This window comes from Hipposideros armiger, unplaced genomic scaffold (assembly GCF_001890085.2).
Source record: "Hipposideros armiger isolate ML-2016 unplaced genomic scaffold, ASM189008v1 scaffold_669, whole genome shotgun sequence".
NCBI classification, from domain to species: Eukaryota; Metazoa; Chordata; class Mammalia; order Chiroptera; family Hipposideridae; genus Hipposideros; species Hipposideros armiger.
The window spans coordinates 785,183-802,377 of NW_017732019.1; positions in this window are offsets into that span (position 1 = coordinate 785,183).

Consider the following 17,195-nt stretch of genomic DNA (forward strand, 5'->3'; position numbering starts at 1 on the left):
CACACACACACACACACACACAGAGGCATGCACACACTTACAGTGAATGAGGAGGGAGTGACTTACCAAAATACTAATAAACAGTAGGGACTAAGCCAGCTCCTGCCTCTCTTCTTTACCTTTGCACACCTTCTCCACTGACAGAGAATTTTTTTCAAGAGATTGTAATACTACTTATCACCATTCAAGTGCACTTTAACACTTCTAATTGTAATATGTCTATCTTGGATAGGAAAAGAGGAACCCAAGGTCTTGGGCCCCACCAGCTAACAAATTCAAAAATACTTCCATTAAGATTAACATCCCAAGCAACATGCTAGAGAAGGAAATTAGACTTAATACATTCCTCCCCTGCCTTTTCCTGTATATAATGGAAACCCTAAGTAATAGGCTATCACTTGCTCCTGAAGCTGGTACAATTAGGGGTCCTCAGCCTCGCAGGCATCCCACTGCCTCCCTTGAACGCAGGAGTCAGTACCAAGGCCCTCATCTGCATTTCGTCTGTTCACCTGCTCTTCCATTCCTGCAAGGTGACAGTGGCATGCTCTCCTGGACCTATAAGAGCAGGAGGTCCTCCTACCACTACCAATGAGGTTTCTCCCCCAACTTCTCTCCTAAATTTCTCCCAGGAGCTCAAAAGTTACTTGAGAAGATAAGGATACAGTATAAAAATGAAATGAATTTAGTTCCAGCTGTGGCTCATTCAAAGATGAATCGTCATTCTTAGGTAGCAGCCAAGAGCAGTAGGGCCAGAGAAGAGGCATTAGAAGCATTCCCCAGCACACTTTGGGTCCAGTTAGCACCCTACAACCCTACAAGAGCGGCTCTAAGAGTCGAAGCAGTGGGGATATTTGGGGCACATGAGTTGTATCTCTGCTTGGTCCTGTGGCTAATGGCATTGTATTCTCAATGTAATAATTCTTTTTATGTGACAATGAGTTGGAAAAAGGGATGCTGAGCAAAGGAGTCCATATATTTCACCATAACTCGAATTACTACAATGAATTGCTACATTACTCACCTTTGCACTGGGCATTAATCACAAAAACAAAAACTGCAGAGCCAGGGAGTTAAAGCGGATGTGCTATTTCAACCTGCACCCTGTGCCAAGTGCATGCAGCTGCGATGAAGGTCTGCAAAGCTCCCCCTTCCCATCTGCTTTTAAACAATTAGTACAGTGGCTTGTGAGGAAAAGTCACAGCAGGGATTGAGACAGAGCTGGACTCTTAGTCATCTGTGAGGGCCATCTGCTTGCAAAGGGCTTGCCAGGTCATCCTCTGGGTCCTAGTGCTTGCCATTTAACGTGCCTGAACAGACTCATGACTGATTTTGCTAAACTCTTGAGAATCTAAAATATTAATAACTTCTATACTATGGAATATTATATATCTGGGGGAAAGAGCCATAAAAACTATTTTACGTCACAGATAGAGGTAAATTATTAAGGTAAAAGCAAGTTGCCAAGAGATATATAAATATGATCTTATTTATTCATGTGTATGTTTTAACACAATATATACTATTCTGTTTTCCACTGGCTTGTGGGAGACAGGATCAAATTTAAATCTACATAAGCTTACAAAAAATAAAGGCATAATCGGACCGGCTGAGTGGCTCAGTTGGTTAAGAGCTCACTCAAGAGTTTGAGCTCTGAGCAACAGCGGTTCGAGTCCCGGCCCAAGCTGAGCAGCCGCTGAGCTGCCAACAGGTAGCAGGATGGCTCAGCTAAAAAAAAAAGAGAGACATAATATGTCTAGAACAACGGAGTCTGGGGCTAGGATATCCCTTTAACATGACTTCCTGAAGTTCTGTTCCACCCCCAGTTGTGTCATAGTTCTGGGGTCTTACATAAAAGTCAGGGGAATGGAGTAGGGGTTGGGGGAGGAAGTTGGTTTTCAGTTACCTGTCCACACTGGCTCCACAGGCCATCACTGCTCCTGCTGGCATGGTCCTTGCAGCTCCAGGGGCTTGCTATACCATGGGCAAGGACTCTTTGCCCAGGATCCCACTCCTTCAGTCATGACACATCCTGCAGCCATTTCTCTCTGAGTCTTTCCAAATCCCTACCTCTCTGCTAGAAAACAGGGCCTGGTTTATCAGGGATCGAGCACAAATAGAGGTCTGCTCTCCCCCTTCCACATCTTTCTTGGTCTGGAGGAAAAACTTTCCCCCAGAAGTAAACTATTACATAAAGAAAGTGCAAAGCTAAAAAAGAAAATGTGTGGAAAATACCCCCCCTTCCCACTCCCCAATTAAAGGCAAACAATGGCAATTTGCTCATGCTTAACCAAACTTGTTTTCAAACACTGTTAAAATGTAATAGACTTAACTCCAAACATTGACTTTTAATAGATGTCCAAAAAACTTGTTAGTGTTTGAAAAACAATGCTTAAACAAAGAAAACAATCTATTTTACATCAAACAAGTTTAAAGAGCCTCTTATTGAAGCATTTTGTAAAATAAGCAAGTTCAAAAAGCTTGTCTTGTTTTGTTTTATTTATTTTTTTAAAAACAATTTCATTGAGATGTAATTTACATACCATGCAATTCACCCATTTTTATGTGCAGCATTCAACAATTTTTAGTAAATTTACCAAATTGTTTGACCATCACCATAATCAAACATGTTTCAGGACTTTTCCATCACCCCAGTAAGAGTCCTTGGAGCATTTACAGTCACTACCAGTTACCACTCTTAGCCCCAGGCAACCCCAGGTGTTCCCCCCCCCAGAAGATCCTGCCTCTGCAGGCTCTCCAGGTTCTATCAAAGGCTAGGGCTTTAAAAAATATAATCAGGAATTCTTAACCAGGTTACTTCACATTCCAAAATGCTACTTATCTAAGATATTGAAAATCAACCTGGTCAATTGCTTGAATGGTGGAAAGGAAAGGAGAAAATAAGAAAAGAAAAAAATATTTATATTGGTGGGTGCTTATGGGAATAAAATTAGTGGGAAAATGAAAAGGTACTTTGACTTCTTAATCTGTGTGCTTCTTAGATTAATTAAAATATATATATATATATATATATATATATATATATATATATATAATGTTTTTACTAAGAATGAAAAATATCCCCTCTCTCTTTCTATTGGAATAGTCAGACATGTAAGTATTCTATTTTTTTTTAAACTTGACTGAGTATTTTCTAGGGAATAATTACCCATGAGAGGTAAAAAAACAAAACAACGACAACAACAAAACACACCTATAAGCACAATAAAAAATTATAGAAGAATTTGGAAATTTCAAAATAAAAATTTAGAAATCTCTGTATGCTTATCATAGCCATGAAAGAATGTGAATTTTTGAATGTCATTTGTTGTTAGGGTCCCTTTCACCAAAACTTGCTGTTTCAAAAATACTGATAGTAATGCTGATCACCACCATCATTGTATGGCAAACCCTGAGAATCTGTCATGCACCAGGCACTGTTCAAAGCCCTTAATGTACTAGTTTATTAATCCTCCTCAAACCTTTAAAACATGGGTATTATAATTGTCATCATTTTACAGTTAAAAAGTTATAATTAACCATGGCTGAGCTGGAGCTTCAGCACTACAAAGGTGGACAGCACCCTGTTTCCCCCACTACCTCCCTGTCATAGTATGCATTTGCCCTTTTCCATTCAAATTCCACAGTCCTTTGCCTGCTTCCACCCTGAAATCTGATTGTTATTTTCTAATGGGAAAAGAGGGAAAGATGGAGAAGAAGAAGGAGGTTGAGGGGGAAGAGAAGAAGAGATAACTTGGAAATGAAGGTTGCCTGGTGGCTGCCCCTACGTGGTCCCTGAGGCTGGAACTGAACCTATGAGTATAATTGTTGGAAGGTAAAGTCCAGGTGCTGGAGGATCTAATGTGACAGTATTTTTTCTGGGGCTCTGGGCACCAGCATAACAGAAAACCTGTGACCCAACCTCAAGGGACGTTTCTCTCTTGTCACCTGCACACATAACTCAGCCCTAGAAAGGCTGCTGCTCCTTGAACACTAGGAAAGAGCACCCTTGGCAGGTTCATTAGGCACCATCAGCAGCATCTTTAGGTTATCCAATGGAGGAAGCTGATGAATTGATGAATAAGAATTGGTGCAGGAAAAGACAAGCCTAGTCACTGTGTCATGGAGCCTTTGGATCTGACGCTTTGTGGACACACTGGAGAAGAATCCTCTAGTTCACATGGTGCAAAACAACGGTCAAATGTACAAAAGAGGAGATCATGCTTGAACAGGGGGAGAGAAGTGCTGACGTGACTTCTCCATGCAGGCTGGGGAGATGACACTTGCAGCATAATTGCTGCCCTTACTTTCAGTTCTGAGCTCCACTCTGTAAGCTGGATGTTGAAAACTGGAAGAGGTGACCAAGCTGAGAGAATATCCAGGTAAGAGATTATCAAGGGCACTTGGAAACTTCAACCTAAAATAGAGAGAACCAGGTAACTGTCTGTAAATATTTAAAGGGCTGTCAGGTAGAAGATTGGTTTAATTTTTTCACTAATTTCAGAAAAGAAATAGGGTCTTTGGACAAGCTTATGGGGACACAGTTTTCAGCTCAGGATGAAAAAAAATGTTCTGATAATTCCAGCTGTCTAATAAGGAAATGGGCTGCCCATTGCTGGATGTATTGAAGCTATAAGAAAATAGCTCTATGTCTGTGATGACCTAGATGTGATTGCCTGAGAGATAGGTTGGATGACTGCTCCACTGTTTCCAAAGCTAAGATTTAAAATCTGAATATATTAGAATCATTAGTTCCAATTCTTAAAGATTCTGACCCAGGGTTCTGTTTTCCTATCTATAGAAGCCATTGATTACATTCAAAGATTCATTGATCCTTTAAAAAGCCTTCACATAAATTAAGCATAATGAAGAATACGACGTTATAATAAAGAGAAGACTAAAACAGGCAACTAATAATCTGGGTTCTGGTCCAGTGAGTTCCACAGAGTTACTTTGTGCACTTGAGAAAAATTACTTGGGCTCTCTGAGCATCAGTTTCTTCATCTTTAAAATGGGTATCATTGTTAAGAAGAAAAACTGGGGCCAGCTGAGTGGCTCAGTTGGTTAAGAGCTGGCTTAAGAGTGGGAGCTCTGAACAACAGGGCCACCAGTTCAATTCCCACATGGGCCAGTGATGCTGCACCTGAGCTGAGCTGCCGCTGAGCTGCCAACAGGTGGCAGGATGGCTCAGCTGGTGTAACAACAAGACTGCCTGTTCAATGGTGGACTACACCCACCCGCAACTAAGACTGAACTTGGCACCTTGAGCTGAGCTGCCGCCTGGATGGCTCAGTGGATGGAATGTGCACTCTTAACAACAAGGCTGCTGGTTCAACTCCCACATGGGCTGGTGGCTACGCCCACCCACAACTAAGATTGAAAACAGCACCTTGAGCTTAGAGACCACAAGCTGCTGACGGGAAGCCAGATGGCAACTGGCAACCTCCACAATGAAGACTGAAGTACAACAACTTGGCTGGTTCCCCTCCCCAATTCCCCAACACTATTCTCCTCCCCCAATTCCCCAATAAAATATTTTAAAAAAGAAAAAGAAGAAAAACTCCTGGGGAATAGATCAAATGAAATCCAAGCCATTGGCGCATTCTGAGTGTTCCCCAAAAGTCAGCACTGGCCCTTGGTGAGTTGTGGGACAAGCAACAGTTCCCCTTGGTGTTCTTACTTGTTCCTTTTCACACTTATTTCCACACTTCAACTGCATCATTCCTCTCAGAATCGTGTAACCTATCGCTGTGACTTCTCTTCTATATCAGAGGAAAACAATCTGGAAAAATCCTGCAGAGAAAGACATTGGAAATTTTAATGGTTTATCCTTGCAGAAATATTAAGATTTTTAAAAACAATCATTCTTGAGAGAAGAGAGTGCCGAACCCAGTGTTTAGGATCACAAACTCCACGGCATCCAAATATAAGGCTTTAGATTTGGATAGAGGAATCTTCCTGACACAGCTCAAATCATCCAGGTAGATGGCTTAAAAACAAAATAATGTGAAGCCCAGAGATGTTGGTTTTTTTTTTTCCTTCCTCACCAAAGGGACTCAGCTTCAAATTGAAGAGTGATTGAATGGAGCGGCACCAAGAATCATCTAATAAATGCAGCTGCAGGAGCCAGCTTAAGAAATGTGATTTTCCAGCCTGCTTGGCCAAAGCTGTTATCATCTAAGATATCACTTATGTGAAATACACCTTCTCTTAAAACAATAATCAATATTAAACACCTGTCGCCTTTCCACTCAAATCCTGTAATACAATGAGATCTGCTAGCTGATGAAATGTGGAGGAGAGAGCCTTCTGAGCTTATTTTAGGACTCACTCACATGAGCCAACTACAGAGACCTGGGTGAGTGAGAAGGAAAAGAAAGTCACTCATGAGGCAGGTGGGGATTCACTTTCTTCTTTGCTTCCTACCTGCACCCCAAGAGTGTATGTATGGGGGAGAGGGTTATTAGCATATATCATCAAAGTTATGCCACAAAGGGGGCTGGCCAAGTGGCTCAGTTGGTTAAGATCACAAGTGCTGAGCAACAGGGTCACCAGTTCGATTCCCACATAGGCCAGTGAGCTGCGCCTGAGCTGAGCTGCCACTGAGCTGCCAACAGGTGGTAGGATGGCTCAGCTGGTGAGAGCACGTGCTCCTAACAACAAGGTTTACAGTTTGACTCCCTCATGGGATGGTGGGCTACACCCCCACCCCGTCCCCCAACTAAGATTGAACATGGCACCTTGAGCTGAGCAGCCACGAGTGGCCAGATTGCGACTGGACTTGGAGCTGAGCTAGCTGTGCCCTCCACAACTAAGATTGAAGGACAACAACTTGGCTGTTCCCCTTCTTCAATTCCTCAACACTGTTCCCCTTTCCCAGTTCCCCAATAAAATATTTAAAAAAAATGTTATGCTACAAGGGAAATCACTACCAGAAAAAAAAAAAACTTTGTTGTTGAGATTCTCCATCTGAGACATTTGAAAAGCCAACACTTATCAACCAAGAACTGGGTCACCACCCTCAACTTCTGGCTCAGTGGCCAAAAGTCTCCACTTTAACCACCTGTTTGGTGTAATAGAGTCAAAGAGATAGAGGGTATAGAGGGAAGGAAGGAGGGAGCTCAAGGAAAGCTCCTCTTCTGAATGTGACTGCCTCCTAGTAAGGCAGTGTTGTCTATTCACTGCAGACAACCTGCCCTTACAGGCAGTGGGAGTTAATACAGGGTCACATTCACTGTGGAAGGAAAAGAGTCCTTGGGGCCAAAAAACTGAGCTGGGTTTGAATGTCAAGTGCACAACTTTCTGGCTGTATGACCCTAGGCAAGTTCCATAATTTCTTGGATTCTCTCTTTTTTCTTTGTGAAATGGAACTAACATTGTATAAGGGTTAAAGTACCAGACTAACTGTTAAGTCCTTACCAAACTCACCTAACAAATATGTATTGACTGATGATTGCAGCTGGTGTCTGGCATTCTGGATTTCTGTGTTCTTTTTCATTGCAAAGTAGTAGTGTTTTGTTGGTGAAAGACCAAATACTCTAACTTTTTAAATTTAAATAATATTTTAATCTGAAATGTATCTGGAAAGTGATACAGGGCATGAAATGTTTAATTTAAATAATTTAGAAAGCATTCTTCTCTCCCTCCATAACTGGAACAAAATAACAAACAAAGCAAATATTCTATTGCAACAGTCCCACCCTGGATCATAGACTTTCTTTGTAAATGGAATATATAGATGATGGTGTTAAAATTGATGTAGGTACCCCTGCAGTGAAATCTCCATCTATACATGGTGAAATAAAGCAAACAAGGACAAACCAGTGCAGCCTTCTTTGAAACAAAAGCTTCAGCTTAGTAGAAATTAAAGAGATTGCATTTCCTAAACAAGAAAAGTTCAAAAAGGTCTCAACATGTTTAAATAAGGAAAGGAATCGTTTGACGATGAAGGAGTCAAAAGAAAATATTTGGAGTTAACTTATCACTCTCTCCTCTATATCCCCATACCCATATAGAGGGCTGTGAAAAAGGGCTGCTTCATCAGTTGGAAAATTCTACACATAACTCACTTGTCAATGATTCAATGATGATGCAATTATTACATTTTTAAAGATGTTACTTTAAAAATATGTATTTAATCATTTAATTTTTAACTTTAAAATTAAACTTTCTTAGTTTTTATGTAATTTTGTTTCATTTTTAATACTACTTCATTGCATAAATTTTATCTGTAAAAGTTTAAATCAGAATGGAAATGTGTTTATTTACATTTTATTATATTTACTCCATATTTTATAATATATTCACATTTCCATATTTGAAATTAATTACACATTTAGTTTTTTTTTTGTTTTTTTTTTTTTGGTTTGTTTTTAGCTGAACCATCCTGCCACCTGTTGGCAGCTCAGTGGCTGTTCAGCTCGGGCCAGAACTCGAACCGCTGTTGCTCAGAGCTCAAACTCTTGAGCGAGCTCTTAACCAACTGAGCCACTCGGCCGGCCCCACATTTAGTTTTAAAGGTTTTTGTATTTGATGAATTATGAACTCTTATATAACGTGGTGTTAAAGATATTTAATGATTATATTAAATAAAGACTGTGATGCTGGTGTTGATATTTTACTTTGGTGTTATAGCCATTATTAACAGCCTTATGAGCCAGGCACTACATAGATATGGGAGAACAATGAGCAAGACTCTTAAGAAACTTGTGGTGTGAATACATGGTCAGTTTCTTCTACTCTTCCTCAGGCTTTCAAAAATACAGAGGTGTCAAAAAAGTGTATATACATTTTTAAGAAAGGAAGAAAACTGTATTAAAATTATGCTGATGGTAATAACTTTGAGCAACTCTTGTAATTGCAGAAGTCAAACGTGACTTGTGTTCATCTTTTGTTACCTGTATATATTGAGTATTACAATTTTAATACAGTTTTTTTCCTTTCTTAAAATGTGTATACATTTTTTGGCATCCTCTCTCTATATAAATTACTGTCAGATTGAGACTGAACAAGGTTCTTACAAGAATTATCCCAGTGGATACAATTTGCAGTCATGGACATCATGTAGGCCCAGGGGTCCCCCTTCCTCTTATTGCAAATATCCCATTTTTGATCCTTTCAGGGGTGTTGAAGAGCACTGGATTCTTCAAGAATTGTCTCTGTTTTTCTCTTCAATTAGGGCTATGTAGCTAGCTTTGGAATAATCAGGACATCTTAAGAGATGAACATTTAGAGAGAGGATCCAAAATAGCAGAGTACATAAACACGGCACTTGTCTCCTTCCATTACCACATAAAATTACAACTAAATTATGAAACAACCAATATGGAGAACCATCTGAAATCTGGCTGACTAGAAGTCCTATAACTAAGGATATAAAAAAGAAATCATGTCTGGACTGGTAGGAGGAGAAGAGATGTGAAAAGAGGTGGTTGAGAATTGGGAGTGATGTCTCAGCTGCAGAGGTGCCCCTGCCCCAGAGGAGCAAGGGACCCCAGCCCCACACCAGGATCCCCAGCCCAGAGTACCAGTGCCAGGAAGAGAAGTGCCCACAACATCTAGATATGAATAGCAGTAGGGATTCTGACTATCTGGGTGAGACAGAAGGCTGCAGGAAACCCAGATATCCTCTTAAAAGGCCACTGCACAGACTCACTCACTTGCAGGCACTTACCCTGGACTCCAGTGGAGGGATGGTTACTTGGAGTAACAGACATACAGGGAGTTGTGTGGCTTCATGGTGAAGACTGCAGGGATAGTCGTCACATCCCCTATGTGGAGTACACTTCCCATACAGCCAGCAGGAGGGCACCATCTTTCCTGTGTTGAACCTACCCCCAAAGGCCAAATATGAATCTGAAGTGGCCTGGTGAGCTCCATTCACTCCACCCTAGCGACTCCCTGGGGCTCTGCCTCACCCAACTTCAGCAATGCCAGAGTCACATTCTCGGTCAGCAGCCAGCTGTGCCCACACTGCACTCTTTCTTGAACAACTCTTGGGGTTTCATGAGCTCCAGGCAGGTGGCAGCTGACCTTGGTGTGCTCCGAGACTTTTGCTGAATAGTTAGCTCCAGGTTCAGCACTGGCACCAAACCATAATCTACATTAACCTGGTGAGCACCACTTGTCTCATCCTGGTGACTCCAAGACCTCGCTTCACCCAACACACATACCACATGAAGCTCTATCAGTGGCTGAGCCTCACAGATCACTTTGTAGCTTCTACCAGGTAGTTCCCAGTCAGTCACAGGCAGTAGCTAACATGGGCTTGTACCGGAGCCACTCCCAAGAGGCCCCAAATCAACATACCTGGAGATCAGCTTCAGACCATAGCAGAGTACCACCACATTTGCCCTACAAGCAGCAACCCTAAAGGGTGCTCTCAGCAAGCACCAGAGCCCACTGGGGCAAATCCTTCTTTATTGAGTAAATGTCTCCACACAGCAGCCTGTAAGCTGTGAATGTGGCCAAATCCCACAGTCAGTCAACTTGAGGGTCAAATACACTCACTTATGTGCCAGTAGTAATCAAGGTTCAAATGTAACAGGAAGGCACACAAAACCCACAAAAGCATACTCCTGTAGCAATTGGGACAGGTTACCTGGGAAACTGTGCCACTGGGCCCCACAGGACACCTACCACATGAGGCCACCTGGCCAAGACTGGGAGATGTAGAAGATCTAACCTAATATATAAAAACAAACACAGAGAGGCAGACAAAATGAGGAAACAAAGAAATGTGTCCTGAAAGAAAGAACAGGAGAAAACTCCAGAAAAAGAATTAAATGAAATGAAGGCAAGCAACCAACCAGAGACAGAGTTCAAAACAATGGTTATAAGAATGCTCAGTGAACTTAGGGGAAGAATATATTAATTCAGTGAGAACTTTTACAAAGAGATATCAAGCATAAAAAAGGACATAGAAACCTTAAAAAAGAGCCAGTCAAAAGTGAAAGATATAATAACTGAAATGAAGAACGCACTAGAAGGAATCACCAGCAGACTAGATGAAGCAGAGGATCGAATCAGCTATTTGAAAGACAAGGAGGTAGAAAACACCCAATCAGAACAGCAAAAAGAAAAAAGAGTTAAAATATGAAGATAGTTGAAAAGACCTCTGGGACAACATCAAGGGTACCAACATCATAGGTATACCAGAAAGAGAAGAAAGAATGCAAGGGATTGAGAACTATTTGAAGAAATAATGACTAAAAACTTTACTATTTTTGCAAAGGAAATAGATATACAAGTCCAGGAAGCACAAGTCCCAAACAAGATGAACCCAAACAGGCTCACACCAGACACATCATAACTAAAATGCCAAAGATTAAAGATTAAGAGAGAATCCAAAAAGCAGCAAGAGAAAGGCAACTAGTTACTTACAAGGGAGCCCCCACAAGATTGTCAGCTAATTTCTCAAGAGACACTTTTCAGGCAAGAAAGTGTTAACATAAAATATTTAAATGATGAAAAGCAAGGACCTACAACCAAGACTAATTTACTTAGCAAGGCTATCATTTATTTATTTATTTATTTATTTATTTATTTATTTATTTTAAGGCTATCTTTTAATAATTGAAGTAGAGATAAAAAGCTTCCCAGCAGAGAAGAAAAAGCTAAAGTTCATTATCACCAAACTAGTATTACAAGAAATGTTAAGGGACTTCTTTAAGAAGAAGAAGGGGGTGGTGAGGGGGGACATAAATATGAATAATAAAATGGCGATAACTATGTATCTATCAATAATCACTTTACCATATGCTAGGCCTTAAAATTAGTCTCAATTAATTTAAGAAGATTGAAATTATATCAAGTGTCTTCTCTGACCACAATAGTATGAAACTAGAAATCAATTACAAGAAAAAAACTGAAAAGCAAACAAACATATGAAGGCTAAATAACATGCTACTAATTAAATAAAGTGTCAACAATGAAATCAAGGAAGAAATCAGATGATATCTTGAGACAAATGAACATGAAAATACAATGACCCAAAATTTATGGGACACAGTGAAAGCAGTCCTAACAGGGAAATTCATAGTAATACAGGCCTACCTCAAGAAACAAAAAAATTTCAAATAAACAACCTCAACTTACACTTAGAGGAATTAGAGAAACAACAATAAACATAGCCCAAAGTGAGTAGAAAGAAGGACCTTATGACCCAACAATTTTACATCTGGTATTTATCTGAAGAAACACAAAACACTAATTTAAAAAAATATATGAATCCTTATGTTCACTGCAGTACTATTTACAATAGCCAAGATATGGAAGCAACCCAAGTGCCCATCAATAGATGATTGGATAAAGAAGTGGTACATATATATAATGGAATATTACTCAGCCACAAAAAGAATGACATTTGAGACAACATGGATGGACCTACAGGGCATTATGCTAAGTGAAATTAGTCAGACAGAGAAAGACAAATACCATATGATCTCACTTATTTGTGGAATCTAAAGAACAAAATAAATGAACACACAAAACAGAAACAGACTCATAGATAATGAGAACAAACTGATGGTTGCCAGATGGGAGGGGGGTTGGGAAGGTAGATGAAAAAGATTTAGGGATTAAGAAGTACAAATTGGTAATTACAAAATAGTCACCAGGATGTAGCGTACAGCATAGAGAATATAGTCATTAGTGTTGCAACAACTTCGTATGGTGCCAGGTGGGTACTAGACTAATCAGTGGGATCAGTGCATAAATTATATAATTGTCTAACTACTATGTTGTACACCTGAAACTAATATAAAATAATATTGAATGTCAATTGTAATTTAAAAAAATAAATAATTTTAAAAAAGCGATTAACATTTAAGAGATTTTCTTGATGAAGATCATAGAAAGTCATGATAGAAACACCAGGTTTATCAATGGAGGGAGACAGAAAAAGAAAGAGAAAAGAGATGTCAAATCACCTTGGCAATCAGGATTAGAGGTAACCATTTGATGGGCAGTTTTCAAACAATTGGATTTGGATTTTTTCCCCTTGGGAGAGTGGCTTTGGTTTTATGATGAAATGGTTTGGGTAGTTTAAGGAGAAAGCGGCACACAGGAATGTAGATGATAAGGGACAAAGAATGAAGGTGTAGGGTGGGCAATAAGGGGCACATTAAAAAGATGCTGTAAATTATTTTTAACTAAAGATGCTGGTTATTTTATCCAGTTTGTAACAAACATGACCAAATATCAAACAAACAAAAACCCTAACAGCAATATTAACAAAGATCATGTAACACCAAACCAGATGGGCCTCAGCCCATTCCTAACTCAGCAGGCTGGAGTCACCCTCTTCAACATGAAACATTAAGTTTAGTAAAACTACAAAGAAACAAAAGGACTGACTATGGGAAGATTTGCCAAAATATAAATTAAAGAAGTTTAAATAGATTTCTATTCTTTTCCAGCAATGACAGTAACATTAACGAGATCCATGGAGTGTTTCCCAGATCATTTACCAAGTAGAATTGGAGAATTTGCTTTAATTAATAGAAGAGAATAATTTTAATCAATGTATCATAGTGGAGATATAAATAATCAGTCTTAGAAACACTTATTTTCTTTAACAGTTTAAACATTAATCTCTTTAAAACTTAAAATTATACACTATTCATTATCTTAGATACTTGTCATATTGTAGGGAGAAATAAAAACACCTCAAAATACCATCAATTCTAAATTTGGTCAGATCTAAATTCATAAACCAGTATCAGTAACCTCCTTTAATAAATGTGGCTCCAAAAGATTTTATTGATATAATGGGACTAAGGTTATTTTTGTATCCCACCAACACAAGGAGATACATTGCAATCTATGCCCATATAAACAAAAGCTTCTTTTGTCATTCATTCAATAAGCAAATATTTATTGATCACCTACTATGTGACAGGGCCTTTTGGAGTTTATAATTTTTCTGGAAAATCAGACAATAGCCTGTCAGGAGTTAAATATATAGTATATCAAATGGCAACAAATTCTGTGGAGAATAGTAAAGGAAAGAGTGAAGATTTCATTTTTAATAGGATGATTGCAGAAGGAAGACCTTATTCATCAAGTGAGATTTAAGCAAGTGAGGCCTGAAGGAGATGAGGGAGCAAGACACATGAAAAGTATCTAGTAGAGCTGCATTCCTGCAAGTGCAAAGGCCATTAGGCAAAGGGGACTGGGTTTGTTTAAGAAAGCCAGTGTGGCTGAGTAAGAATGTACTGACATGTCCAGGGTGTCAGCAAACAGCCTCTAGCAGTCAACTTCTCAGTGCACCTCAGCTGCAGAGAGCCACCTTGCACCAGGTCACACCCTTCTCAGGGCAGCACTCATCCCATAGTTGACGAGGCAGGTATAAAGAGGCAGCCATTTTGGCCTTAGGAGAGAAACCACTGGCAGGCTATATGTGTTCCCAAGCTCCTTGTAGGGCTGCCTACAGCTTTGTTGGGCTGCTTCACAATTGGACTTCTCTCTCTTTCCCCATCCTGCTTCAGCCCACTTCTTCCTATAGGTGGGGCCCTAATAAATACCCAGCCCACTGACTCTATCTCTAATGTCTGCTTCTGGAAAACCCAGCCTGCCACAAAAAGTGAGCAAGGGAGAGAGCCTTAGAAGGCAAGGTCAGAAAGTTGTCTGGGGCCTTGACTTTGGCTTTTACTGAGTGAGACGAGGGCTCTGGAAAGTTTGGAGCAGAAAGCTGGCTTTTGCTGACTTTTCAAAAGGCACCCTCTGGATGCTGTGTTACAGACAGAATGGAGGAGGAGAAGGGTAGGAAAGAGGGAACAGCACTATCCAAGTGAGAGACGATGGTTTGCACCAGCCAAGAGTGATGGAGCATAGTTAGAAGTGGTGGGACTCTGGATATATTTTGAAGAAAGGGTCTATAGGACTTACTGATGAATTGGATGTGGAGAGGGAGGGAAGAAAAAAGTCGAGGATTACTCCTGTTTTGGACCGGGTGACTGGAGGAGCAAAGTTGCAGGTTAGGAGTTTGATTTTAGACTTGTGACAACTGAGATGACTTTTGCATATCCAGGTGAAGATGTGAAGAAGACAGTAGCATACACGAGTCTGTACTTCTGTGAGAGGTCCAAAATGGAGACATAAATTTGGGAGTCATCTGCATATGAATAGTATTGAAGCCACCAATTGGAAGGAGAGTGAATTTAGAAAGAGGACAAAAGGTCTAAGGACCAAACCCTGGGACATTCATCACATTTCACTGTCCCCTTTTGGTCCTAGCACCTCTCTCACATTGTAACAACAATGGTCCCCTAAGGTAAGTAAGGGTGCTAACAGAAGAGCTAGGTGAGTTAGGTAACCAGTGGACCTTCACCTCAATTCTGAGATTCTTGTTCTCAGAAGCCTCATATTAGCTTTCTCTTGAGCTGTCAACATGAAAAAAATGAATAATTTCTACATGGAACCAGCCTTTCCTAGGTATGTTGGACCTCCTGATGTCCAATATTGCCAGATCAACCAAATGCCCAAAGCACATAATCAAATGCATTAACTAATGAAGGTAAAGAGGAAGCATACAAAACAAAACAGATTGCAGGTGATCATATCATTTACTAAATGAGAAAATTCAGGTTTACAGATAATTGCAATGGTACCTGATACTGGGAAGAAAAGAGCAGCGTTATAAAGCAATATACCTTTGAGTGTGGGTCCAGCATACTTTTTCTTAAAGCAGCATGCCCAGAATAGATTCCATAATCTTAATTAAAACAACTTATACCAATTAAGGCACAGTTTAATTTTGGTTGTTACTAGCAAAGCTGAAATTGTAGAACACATGGAAACGATGTGACTTTTACTTTTAATGAGCAAGCAATTAACATTAAGAAAAGTGACCACAGAACCCTGAAAATATGTTCTAATTGAAAAAGTATGAATCATACATGCACACATTACATTTTTAATAGAAATATTTCTTTCTCTTTCTCACTTTTAAGTCTGTATGGGAAAGACAGGTAAAAGCCAGGTGTAAAGGCACAAAAATAGTAAAGGAATTTCTTTAGTTCAGTGCTCCTCAAACTTAATGTGCATATAACTATATGGAATCTTCTTAAACTAGACTCTGGTTCAATAGGATCTGGAGTAGGGTCTAGATTTCTGCATTTTTAACAAGCTCCCAGGTGTGCTGTTGCTGCTGGTGGTCCACCGACCACACCTCCAGTAGCAATGTTTTAATTAACATTACCTGATAAAAGAGTAAATTGACCCTGTGGCAGAGAAAATACTCTTGTAAACACAGCTCAGCAGGAAATCTTAAACATAGATGCACATTCACAGTGAGGAAAAACTTTTGAGTATAAACAGAAAGATTCTGAGTGAAAAATACTTGTTCAAACCTAAGAAAACCAGAATGAGAAATCATAACATTTTACAGAAGAAAATGTCAAGCAATAATTGGAAACCGTAGACCATTGTATTAAAAAGATTACCTACTCGTGCATAAGTCTTTATATTTCTTTAATTTTACAATCTAATTTGTACCTCCTATGTAAAGATCATGTTTAAACTAGTATTTTAATAGCTTACTTCATTGCTTTTGTTTATTTTTAAAAAATAATTAGGTGGGGATGCTTTTTGTATTTTCTTTGGTTCAGTGGTCTTATTGTTCTCAATCCTGACTGCACATCATAATTTGGAGAGCTATGAAATTGCTGATTCTCAGGTCCCACGCCTACAAACTCATTACTCTGAGGATGGGCTATGGGCTCTGTAAATTTTAAAGCTCCCCAGGTGATTGTAGAGTGCAGCTTGGGGTGAGAAACACTGAATTTAACCAAACCTAAAAGAATTTGTCGGCTCCCTGAGACTGTAATCCAGGAAACACTATCCACACAGTGGCAGAATCAGCAGGAAACAACTTCTGGAGACTAACTTTGCACACCTGAACTTATAAAGTTATAGCAAACATCATAAAAGATTAGCCAAATCCTTTGATCTCAAACACGTCTAAAAGTCTAGTCACTTCTTTTTCCCTTTTCCACTTTTCCAAATCAAAGACTTCAGACAGATTATCTTTAAGCAGGTTTCAAAAGACTCCTACTGAAATTGAAATGTCGATAGTTTCCAGCAGCTATCAGGATGAAACCAGTGTGAACAACTGCTCTCGAAGTATCAGAATGACCTATTGATCCTATGGTGCTTAAACATATACAGAAGGAAGGAAGGAAGGAAGGAAGGAAGGA